Raw genomic sequence first — 11,346 nt, 5'->3', positions numbered from 1 at the left:
CATACATGCATAGTATCAAGAAGGGTTGGTGGAGTTATTGCAGCAAGCCAGCTTTGACTCTTGGCTAGACTATCCTACGATACTCCATTTGAAATAGTTTTGCGCACACGAGTCCACTACTCACCACTTCAATACACTACCCAGGATCCACCTCCGTCTTCCTACGGAAGAGCCATCCTCGGCACTCACGCTTATCTTGAGGCTTTTAATAGTTTCCATTTACTTGTCTATGAACTGTATAGGCAACCAAGTAGTCCTTTACCGCGGACGCGGCTATTCGAATAGATCATGTTAACCCTGCAGGGGTGTACTTCTTCATACATGTTTCCACCACTTAGCGTCTGCACACGACATGTGCTCGGCAGAATTCAAGCGAAAGCCGACGTGGGTGTAGACCACGACCTACCTAAACACTTAAGCCTCTAGTCCAGGTTTATCGCCTATTCAGGTTCCATCCGCAGGGAGTCCGGCCGAGGTTCCCATACGGCCCCGAACGATGTGAACAGGGTTCCGAGATACCTAATGGGTATTCGGTATACCCGGCCACGTACCTACCGCATCACAGCCCACCCCTACGGTCAGCGCTGTCCACGGCCTCCAGTAGGCTACAAACACCAGAAACTACTTGCAACTCCTGGACAGAGAGCTAAGGTGAATAAGAAGTCGAGCGGGGTCATATTTCAGGGCCCAATGTATGGTAGTAGCTGATTCTTAAATCACACATATAGATCTCAGTGCTTAAGGTCGGCTTCAATGAAACAACCCACCATGTACTCCTACATGGCCTCTCATCGATACCTTTACCAAATCGTGTTCACCACATCACTCCCATTACCGACATAATCATTTCACTCTAGCCCATCACCCAGATGAACCAGACCTGACACAACTCTAAGCATAGCAGGCATAGCAAGGTAGGAACAACACATACATATGGCTCAATCAACTCCTACACATGCTAGTGGGTTTCATCTAGTTACTGTGGCAATGACAGGTCATGCAGAGGAAATGGGTTCAACTACCGTAGCACACAGCAGTTTGAATCGCGTTGTCTTAATGCAGTAAATGAGAGCAGGAGCGAGAACATGGGATTGTATCGATATGATCAAATGGTTGGTTGCTTGCCTGATGGTTCGTTGCACGGATACGATTCTTCGTTAGGGTAATCACGGTACTCCTCGGGGACAGATCCTGTCGCAAAGGATAACGATACACAGGCATCACCAAACAATGTGCAACAATATGATGCATGCATGAAACATGGCAATATGAGTGTGTTGGGCTAATGCAACTAAAGCCAGAAGTGTTTGAGCAAATTTGAATCAAAGATTCAAATTCCAAATTCAAATATGGCCTTTTAAAGTGCCTTTTCTTGTTCTGTTTAAAACATCAATTTAACTTGTTTGATCATGCATGAAAATAGTACAGATGGATAGATTGGATTTTTCTGATCATTTTTCATATATAATTTGTCCAATTTGGAGTTACAGAATAAAAGTTATGAATTTTTGAAGTTTAAATAATATTCTGGAATTTCCTGATTTAATTTAAATCCAGAAATATCATTTACTGCGTCAGCCTGACATCACAATGACATCAGCAGGTCAACAGAGCTGACTCGGGTCAAACCTGACGTGTGGGGTCCACACGTTAGTGTCACAGGGGCTAATCCCGCGTTGACCCGGGGCTGGTTAGCTTTGACTAAGCCCTGGGGCCCACTTGTCAGCGTCAGTAGGTGGTGGATTAGTGGTTAATCAACTAGGCCACGTCAGCTCGCCGGAGTTCTGGCCGGCGGCGACCAATAGTGCGGCGGCGATAGTGGTTTTGGTCGTTTCGGCCACCAAATGGACCGCGGAGATCACCGGAGTGAAGCTGAGGACGACCCGCGGCTCTTGGCGGAGTCCGTTGGGGTCGGGGTGGCCGGAGTCGACGGCGGCGAGCTCGGCTGCGGCCGCCGGGGTTCGGTCGTGCACGGGAGTGGTGCTGGAGCTCGAAGTCGAGCAAAATGAGGCGCTAGGGATGCTCTACTGGGTTCTGTGAACGTGTTGGACTCGCCGGGGTGACCAAATGGTCACCGGAGCTGCGTCGACGGCGAGCTCGGCGATGGCGGAGGTTCGGCCGTGGTGGAGATGAAGCTACGGTGAGGGAACGAGGGGGAGAAGAGGGGGAAACGACTCGGGGGCTCACCGCGGTTGCAGTGGGCGTCGAAGCGGGCTCGGGGACGCGTCGGAGACGACGAATTTGACGGCGACGGTGGTCGGAGTCCGAAGAGGGGAACGGCGACGTGCCGGCGATGCAGGGCTTCCGGGGACTCGTGGAGCGGTGGGGAGGAAGAGGGAGTCGAGGCGGAGCCTTTGAGCTACTCGGGGGAGCGAGGGGTGGCCGAAGGCGGTGGCTAAGGCGAACGGCGGCGACGGTGTGCTTCGGCCGAGAGCGAGAGAGAGCGAGGGAGAAACGGGGGAGAGTGAGAGGGAGCAGGGGGAGAGACGTGGCGTCGTCCAGGGCGTCGAGCGAGGAGGGGAGGGCAGGCAAGCAGGCGAGCAGGTGGCGTGGCGCAGTGGCCGTGCGCGCGCGCCGGCCACACTCCCCTCCCTCTGTCTGGACGAAGACGACAGAGGAGGGAGGTGGGCTGGGCCGGCTGCTGGCTGGGCCGGCCAGCTGGCTGGGCTGAACAGGGAGGAGCCCAGGTAAGCTTCTCCCTTTTAGTTTTTTTCTGTTTTCTGTTTTATTTAATATAACTGCAACTTTGTTGAATTAAATAAAATACCTAGGCAATTCCAAAAATCACCAAACTACTCCTGGCTCATAGTTGGATTATTTCCAACATGAAACATTTTAGTTTGGAGATATTTGAGCATTTAAATATTTTATATAATTTTAAATGCCCAAATTCAAATAGTTATGATTTAATTCAAAAACCCTAGGATGGCCTAGGAAAATGTGCACCACTTTTGCAGAGGTTCTGAACCAAGACAAAAATGATGGGCATTTTAGAAGGGCATTTCAGGTTCATTGAAAATTTATTTTAGTAACCCTAGTTGGTTTCAGAGGGGACTAGGGGTTCTGTCATCCCCATTTCAAGTTTCTGATGAAAGAGTAAACATGATGCAACACTCTAATGCATGACTAGCTAGGGTGTGACAGTGCACTGCACAAAACTCTTCTTAAAAGAAGTGACTTCTGTGTTGTTTAACTGGAATGTCAGAATGGAACAGTTGTTTCATTTTGGTGGAACTAAACAAAGGGAGATCTGTGTTCCAATCCTCATCATCCATATTGGCGCCATAACCTTCCTTTAGGTAAGAGTGATATTTAATGCATGTGTTCATCTCTATTTTTCGACTGCCATGAGAAAATAATGCTATTTTTTACTAGTACACTTGTACTCCCTCACTAACAAAACCAATTCTGAATTAGAAGGCCAATCATGTACTTGGTTTCACCAACTGGTGAGGAGAAAGAGAAACAGAGCATGTAGAGGAAGAAGAAGAAGAATAAATAGTGCCAAGGCGATCTTGCTGAAGCCAGAGGCCTCAGTCGAGGCCATTCAAGGGCTCTAACAACGACTACCTAACATGTGAGACGATCCTCCAGGGAGCCCTTCCACTTCTGTTGTCTCACTTAATTAATTAGGAGTACTTAAGTACCAGTAATTTATTACTGCCTAATTTTCTTGTCGGAGTTAAACAAATCTTTAGTAGGACCTGTCGGTGTCAAAACCGGTGGATCTCAGGTAGGGGGTCCCGAACTGTGCGTCTAAGGCTAATGGTAACAGGAGGCAGGGGACACAATGTTTTACCTAGGTTCGGGCCCTCTCGATGGAGGTAATACCCTACTTCCTGCTTGATTGATCTTGATGATATGAGTATTACAAGAGTTGATCTACCACAAGATCGTAGAGGATAAACCCTAGAAGCTAGCTTATGATTATGATTGTTGTCCTCCTACGGACTAAACCCTCCGGTTTATATAGATACCGGAGGAGGCTAGGGTTACACAGAGTCGGTTACAGAGAAGGAAATCTACATATCCGAATTGGCAAGCTTTCCTTCCACGTAAAGGAGAGTCCCATCCGGACACGGGATGAAGTCTTCAATCTTGTATCTTCATAGTCTAACAGTCCGGCCAAAGTATATAGTCTGGCTGTCCGAGGACCCCTTATTCCAGGACTCCCTCAGTAGCCCCTGAACCAGGCTTCATTGATGATGAGTCCGACGCGCAGATTGTCTTCGGCATTGCAAGGCGGGTTCCTTCTCCGAATACTCCATAGAAGATTTCAAACACAAGAATCGTGTCCGGCTCTGCAAAACAAATTCCACATACCACCGTAGAGAGCACAATATTCACAAATCTTATCTGTTGACAACTTTTAATAGCATGACGTCACACCACGGCCTTTTCTTTATTCGAACCGTTTTTCACAACCAACTACTGCACATAATGCGAGGCGGTTTCATTGAGACGTCTTGTCGAAGCAGAGATCATGTCCCCTTATCGCGGAATTCTCATCAATACGGGCATGGGTAACCCAACTGTGCCATCAATCGTGGAGCTTGGGGAATAAGTGATTTTAACGGGCAAGTGGGGAGGCGCACAGTTTCTACCGCCTTTATAAAGAGATAGGGATTCCCCCTTTTCACCCACGCCTTCTTCTTCCTTCACCCATCCGTTCTCGCACGCTCAAGCTCCAGCGCCCCAGTTCTCACCTTCTCCGAACAGCCATTCCAAACATGTCCGGAGCAGGAGGCAAGTGGATGGCATCCTCCGTCATGGAGGAGGATATTACAAAGCTCCGGGAGGCCGGATACTTGGCCGCAGACATCGCGCACCGGCTCCCGGACGCAGGGCAGATTGTTCCGACTTCAGAACCCCATGAGAGGGTTGTGTTCCTTGCCCACTTCGTCCGCGGACTGGGATTCCCCCTCCACCCATATGTCCGTGGGCTCATGTTTTACTATGGGCTAGATTTTCATGATCTGGCCCCTAATTTCATCCTCAACATCTCGGTGTTTATCGTCGTGTGCAAGGCTTTCCTCCGCATCAAGCCCCACTGCGGCCTGTGGCTGAAGATCTTCAACGTGAAGCCAAAGATAGTGGTCGGCCAGCAAGCGGAGTGCAGAGGAGCCATGGTGGGCAAGATGCCCAACGTTACCTGGCTTGAAGGCTCCTATGTGGAGACCATGAAGAGGTGGCAATCGGGGTGGTTCTATATCACCGAGCCACATGACTCGAACTGGGCTGCGGGCCCCGAGTTTAGATCCGGCATCCCCATGCGGCTTACCTCTTGGAAAAGGAAGGGCTTAGCCTGGGGTGCACCTGCGGAGCTGATCGGACTCCAGAACTGCATCAAAAATATGATAAGCAAGAAGATCAAGCTTATCAACATGGTCCAAGTCATTCTCTTCTGCCGGATCCTCCCGTGCCAAATACGGACATTCAACATGCGGGAGTTCGATTCGGCCAAACACCAGACGCTGCAAGAGCTCTTCGACACGACGCACAAAGACGTCTGGAAGGTGTTGTTCAAGGCAACTAAAGTACCTCCTCCCACCACCGAGGACCGTGGACTCAGCGCAAAGCGCCCCGCCAATCCGGTAAGCTCTCTATATTTCACAAGATGCGCCTTTCCTTAGTATGTTCATGGGAGGAGTCTCAGCCATCACGCTATTTTAAACAGGACTATGTGGCATCTGCGGAGCGGATCGACTATCCAGCTCCGTTGCCTGAAGATCCAGCAACCGCTCTCCTAACGGAGATGTTGTTTCCGGCACCCTATGAGGTGCCGGAGAAGAAGGCCAAGAAGAAGGCCACAGGGACAAGGAAAGGTATCTGGCGCAAGGTTGTGTCAGACTCATTGTCCGAAGACACCGAGGCGCACTCCTCCAACGACAACAAGGAGGAAGAGGAGGAAAACCCTCTCCCCCAAACCGAGGGGGAGAAGAAAAGGCAGGCCACTGAGGGAGTCCTGGATTAGGGGGTATCCGGACAGCCGGACTGTGTATAACGTCTGGACTATTGAAGTGTGACGATACAAGACTCAAGACTTCGGCCCGTGTTCGGATGGGACTCTCCTTTGCGTGGAAGGCAAGCTTGGCGATCCAGATATTATGTTTCCTTCCTTGTAACCGACTCCATGTAAACCCTAGCCCTCTCCGGTGTCTATATAAACCGGAGAGGTTGGTCCTTAGAAGGCCGATCACAATTACAATCATACCATCATAGGCTAGCTCTTAGGGTTTAGCCTCTACGATCTTGTGGTAGATCTACTCTTATACTACCCATATCATCAGTATTAATCAAGCAGGAAGTAGGGTTTTACCTCCATCGAGAGGGCCCGAACCTGGGTAAACATCTGTGCCCCTTACTTCCTGTTACCATCAGCCTCGACGCACAGATCGGGACCCCCTACCTGAGATTTGCCGGTTTTGACACCGACATTGGTGCTTTCATTGAGAGTTCCTCTATGACGTCGCCGCAAGGCTCGATGGCTCGTCTCATTGTCAAGGACAACATTACCTCGGAGGGAGCTCTGGCTGTAGGCCAGACGCTCCGACTCAACGGCTTTATCAAGGCCACCCCATCAGCGGTAGCGCCGACGATGGCCTCTCGGCTCATCAATCATAACCTTCGCGTCAGTTCGGAACTTGCCGAACAGATGGATCCAATGGAGCTCTCCTCCTTTAATGAACTCTTGGATCGCATCACCGCTCTGGGAGTCGCTACGGACTATGACCGGATTGGGCTTAAACCCGATCAAAGGGACATCAGGTCCCCGCCGGCCACCCATGAGATAGCGATAGTGGAGGAACCACACGCGGATTGTCCCTCGACTTTGAGGACGAATTATGTTCGGATCACTGAACTCCTTGAGCCGAAGACCTGCTCAAAGGAAAACATGACCCAGGTCCCGGATTTAGAATTGGCATTGGTCCAAAGAAAGTGGGCAACACTCCGGATTCTGGGCTGTTAAGCTCGGAACCGCCTGCGCCCTTGGGTGTTAGATCAGATCAAAATCTGGATTCTGCTAACAACACCCACCTGGACTTAAACTGTCCCTCCCGCATCAGGCAAGAGCCCCAGGAAACCGTACATCACTACTGGGCCAGATTCCTCCTTGCACTTAACAAGGTCAAGGACTGCCACGAGGAGAACACAGTCTCACTCTTCTTCAAAAACTGCACGGACGAAGGACTCCTCAATGCTATAAGCCACTGCGACATAGTACGTTTCGCGGATTTGGCAATCATAGTACGGAAGTACTGTGCGATGGAGAGTGCTTGGAAAACCCAAACATAATTTTGGGATAGTACTGCTCTCACCAAGACCTTTGTCCAAACTAAACGGACAAACTCCCATAAGTCGTCCAATCCAATCCCCAAGAAACCAAAACCCACCCCAGGGCGGGGATCAGTATTGGAAGAATGGCTCGACGGGCCATGTAAGCTCCATATTACTCCGGATGCAATACGAACTCATAGCCTTAGGGCATGTTGGATACTCCGGCAGGTGGCAAAAAGTGGCGAGGATCTTCTTGTAGGCCATAAAGTGGAAAAACATCCTGCCAGTGAACACAATACGGTACTAACAGTCTTCGAGACTTTTGCCTCGAACAACAGGCACAAGCGAGCTCATCGAAGCTTCACGGAAATTTGCCATGTGGCAAAGATAAACCCCTGGAACGACACTGCTATAACTTTCAATGCCAGTGACGAACCTCGATTCCATACTGTCCGGGCACCGGCCGCTCTGGTCCTTAGCCCAATCGTGGATCGCTTTAGGCTCACCAAAGTACTCATAGACGTCAGAAGCGGATTAAACTTTACCTATGAGGAAACGCTCAACAAGATGGAAATTGATAAAGGCCGCATTGAGCAAAGCGGCACCACCTTCAGGGGAATCATCCCTACCCGGGAAGCGCGGTATGCGGGAAAAATCACACTCGATATGGTATTCGGCACCCCGGAGAATTATAGGTCCGAAGAAATTACATTCCATGTGGCTCCCTTTAGCAGCAGATACCACGCCCTTCTAGGGCGGCACGCGTTTACAAGCTTTCAAGATGTACCCCATTACGGGTACATGAAGCTTAAAATGCCCGGACCCAACGGAATCATCACTCTAGCCAGTGATCCGGACGTCGCACTTCACGCCGAAAACAAAACCGTAGCACTATCCCTGGAAGCATTATCTGAAGCCCTAGCAGCCGAAGAGTTAACAACACTGCGGGCCACCATGGACAGGGACGACGTGATACTCGACAAGCGACCCAAGTCCACCTCATTTAAACCTGCAAACGAGATAGTCAAATTCCAAGTCCACCCAACGGACCCCACGAAGACAGCATCCAACGGGACACAGTTGAGCCCCGCGATGGACGCTGCACTGCGAGATTTCTTATGCGAGAATTGGGACATTTTTGCCTGGCACCCTTCGGACATGCCAGGCATCCCACGCCGGTTGGCCGAACACAACCTCAATATACTAAAGGGATACAAACTGGTCGAATAGACTCTAAGGCGGTTTTCAGAACCCAAACGGCAAGCCATGGGGGAAGAGCTAGCCAAGCTACTTGAGGCCAGATTTATCAGAGATATTAAACATCTGGATTTGCTCGCAAATTTGGTAATGGTACCAAAAAAGGACAAATCCTAGCGCCTATGCATCGACTTCAAAGACCTCAACAAGGCTTGCCCCAAGGATCCCTTTCCCCTCCCTCGCATCGATCAAATCATCGATGCCTCAACGACTCGCTGTGTTTTCTCGACGCATACTCTGGATACCATCAAATAAAGATGGCAGAGTTTGACCAAGCTGCAACTACTTTTCTAACGACATATGGCCCTTTTTGCTTCAACACTATGCCCTTCGGGCTCAAGAATGCCGGCGCAACCTATCAACGCATGATTCAAACATGCCTGAAAAAACAAATTGGCAAAACAGTGGAAGCATATGTGGACGATGTGGTCATAAAAACTAGACACGTCGAAACCCTAATAGATGACTTGAGGCTCACATTCGATAACCTCCGGACATACGACATTAAGTTGAATCCAGAAAAATGCGTCTTCGGCGTCCCATCGGGGAAACTGCTGGGCTTCATTGTTTCCCATAGAGGAATTGAAGCGAATCCGGCAAAAATCTGAGCTCTGTCACAGTTGGCTATACCAACAGACCTCAAGCACATCCAGAAGCTAGCCGGATGTGTGGTCGCTTTGAGCCGCTTTATCTCCAGGCTAGGAGAGAAGGCATTGCCTCTTTACCGCCTCCTTCGGCACACCGAACACTTCATCTGGACGGATGCAGCCGCGGCCGGACTCGATGAAATAAAGACCTTATTGGCCAGTAATCCAGTCCTAACAGCGCCAAATATCGGCGAACCTATGATACTATACATAGCTGCAACACATCAAGTGGTAAGCGCAGTGCTCGTCGTCGAACGAGAGGTGGACGGATACAAATTCCCACTTCAAAAGCCAGTTTATTACGTATCCACGGTCCTCACCCCATGCAAATCCCGATACCCACACTATCAAAAAATAGCATACGCGGTCTTCATGGCATCCCGGAAGCTAAGACACTACTTTCAAGAGTGTTTGATTACCGTCGCCTCCGAAGTACCACTCAATGACATAATTAATAACCACGGCGCTACGGGCCGGATTGCTAAATGGGCTATCGAGCTCCTTCCGTTCGACATAATATACAAACCACGGCGAGCCATTAAGTCGCAGGTACTGTCCGACTTTGTCGCCAAATGGACAGAGCCGAACCCCCTAAAGAGTACGGCGCGTACTCCAACTGGATCATGCACTTCGATGACTCCAAAATGCTGGCCGGACTGGGAGCAGGGGTAGTCCTGACATCTCCCACCGGAGACACGGTCCAGTATGTCCTTCAAATATTATATACAGACTCCAACAATGCAGCCGAATACGAGGCGCTGTTGCATGGTCTTCGGATGGCAGTCTCTATGGGCATCCAACGCCTAGAAGTGCGCAGGGATTCGAACCTTGCAATTCACAAATAAATGGAGACTTTGATGCCAAGGATCCGAAAATGGCGGCCTACCATAATGTCGTCCTTCAAATGTTAGCTCGGTTCGAGGGGCTCGAATTCCACCATGTGGCTCGAGAAAACAATCAAGCGGCGGATGTCCTCGCCCGCATCGGCGCCAAACGTGACCCTGTCCCACCCAACATATTCCTGGAAAGGTTGTTCAAGCCATCCGTAGTATGGGAAGGGGAATCCGGCAATACAAGCACGGATCCAAACACACCCCCATATTCTAAACCATCAGACACAATCAGAGGCTCTGCCACCGAAATAACATCTTCGGCCCACGAAATCATGGCCATAATCGCCCCGTAGACTGAGCCTTTCTTGGCCTACCTATATAGGCTGGAGCTCCCCGAAGACCAAAACGAAGCACGCTTCATAGTCTGGCGTTCTAAAGCTTACAAAGTCCACGAAGGGGAACTCTATAAGTAAAGCGCGACTGGAGTGCTCCAAAGGTGCATCTCCGAAGAGGAAGGGCGGTAGCTCTTGGCTGAAATCCATACCGGACTGGGCGGACACCACGCTGCGGCCTGAGCACTAGTCAGCAAGGCCTTCTGTACAGGTTTCTATTGGCCGACGGCCCGAGCAGACGCACAGGACCTTTTCCAACATAGCATCGGTTGCCAGCTCTTCGCCAACCAGAGTCATATGCCCCCTACCACTCTCCAAACAATCCCCATAACTTGGCCCTTCGCGGTCTGGGGGCTGGATATGGTCGGACCCCTTAAAGGGGGAAGCCATAAGAAAAAATACTTATTGGTCATGGTGGACAAGTTCACCAAATGGATAGAAGCCAAACCAGTTAAAATGGCCAAATCCGGACCAATAATAGACTTCATATCCGGGGTCATACACCGATACGGTGTCCCCCATAGCATCATCACTGATAATGGCTCAAATTTCACAGCCGATGAGGTGAAAACTTGGTGCGGCAAAATGGGCATTAAGCTCAACTACGCTTCCGTCTACCACCCACAAACAAACGGCCAGGTCGAACGGGCAAATGGTCTCATCATGAGCGGCATCAAACCCAGACTAGTGCGATCTTTAATAGAATCGAATACGCACTGGGTGGAGGAGCTCGACTCCGTACTCTGGTGGCTGCGGACCACACCGAATCGCAGCACAGGATATACACCATTTTTTATGGTGTATGGGGCGGAAGCAGTACTACCCTGCGACATAATACATGATTCGCCTCGCGTACGCATGTATGAAGAGAAGGAAGCCGAGCTAGATCAGTAGGATAACTTGGATGCCCTGGAGGAGGAGCGTGATGTCGCAAAAGCT

The sequence above is a fragment of the Triticum aestivum genome, chromosome 5B, assembly GCF_018294505.1.
Source record: "Triticum aestivum cultivar Chinese Spring chromosome 5B, IWGSC CS RefSeq v2.1, whole genome shotgun sequence".
NCBI lineage: Eukaryota > Viridiplantae > Streptophyta > Magnoliopsida > Poales > Poaceae > Triticum > Triticum aestivum.
Note: the sequence above shows the minus strand (reverse complement) of the source record.